Source organism: Papaver somniferum, unplaced genomic scaffold, assembly GCF_003573695.1.
Source record: "Papaver somniferum cultivar HN1 unplaced genomic scaffold, ASM357369v1 unplaced-scaffold_4231, whole genome shotgun sequence".
Taxonomy (NCBI): Eukaryota; Viridiplantae; Streptophyta; class Magnoliopsida; order Ranunculales; family Papaveraceae; genus Papaver; species Papaver somniferum.
In genome coordinates this window covers 1-981 of record NW_020646785.1, presented here as the reverse complement: position 1 = coordinate 981, position 981 = coordinate 1, and the positions used below count along the sequence as shown (strand labels likewise).

At 34.9% G+C, this 981-nt stretch overlaps 1 long non-coding RNA gene across 2 annotated transcripts; it reads left to right on the top strand.

Annotated features, from left to right (window-relative positions):
• The first annotated feature begins 30 nt into the window (after positions 1–30).
• Positions 31–981, top strand: LOC113342501. Of its 2 annotated transcripts, XR_003356698.1 has the most exons (4): positions 31–179; positions 495–587; positions 781–796; positions 893–967. It is a non-coding gene; the product is annotated as an uncharacterized LOC113342501 (long non-coding RNA). The 2 variants fall into 2 exon arrangements; XR_003356697.1 differs by lacking the exon at positions 781–796 and having other exon boundaries at positions 893–981.

The following is a 981-nucleotide window of genomic DNA, read 5'->3' as shown; positions in this document are numbered from 1 at the left end:
AATCTGAGATTTTACGTGATTGACAGGAAATAGAGAGGCCAAAGGAACCAGGATTGAAATCTTTGCGTACAGCTAGAGATCTCCGAGAGGGAATGGTTAGTAACCTAGAAAACAAGACATTCACAGCCAACTATATTGCAATCTTCAAGAAGGCTAAAACCTTATGTATATCTCTGCAGGTAATTGCACAGCCTTATTGCAATCTGCAAGGAATTAACATTGTCCTCTATAACTATCAATGTCAAGTTTTCTGCTTTTTTGTCTTTTTTTCTTTCGAGATGTGTGTTTTTATCAAATGGGTTTCTGGAATCACAAATCAAAATTATGCATCTGATTTTTTTGTTGTTGAAGGAGTAGATGAATAAGAGCAGAAGCTATTTACTCATATTGGACTTACTATTGATAGTTATGCATAAGCATTCTTCTTTGGTATAAACTATTTGCGAGCTTAACATTTAAATGGCTGACTTAATAATCCAAAATTTGCGTTTCAGGAAGTGTTGGTCACCTGCATAAGATACTTTTGATAAATCAAGTGCGCTATAGTGAGCCACAGGATCCGGGACATGACTGCTGCTATTGAAAAGGTACAAACATGTGTGACTTATTTTTCTCCAACTCTTACTCTCTTCTTTTCTGTTTATTGCATTTGTTGAATTGTTCTGCACAGAGGTTTGCCATTGGATCAGCTGCTCTTTTGTATCACAACTTTTTTTTTTACCTCTGTTGACGAGGGACTAAGTCATTTTGATTACTTTATTCTGCTATTTTTCTTCTTAGGTTATCAAATACCTTGGTGAGACAGATCATTTTCAAACTGAAGTTTGATGAATAAACAAAGAAAATGGTTAGAGAAATAAATTGATTTGTTGATTTTTGATCCTTTTGATAGGAACTGGAAGGTTTTAGTTGATGAGTGAGTGAATCCAATACATCAAATAACCAATATTGGACAAATGGGTTCAATTCTGAGAGGTGACC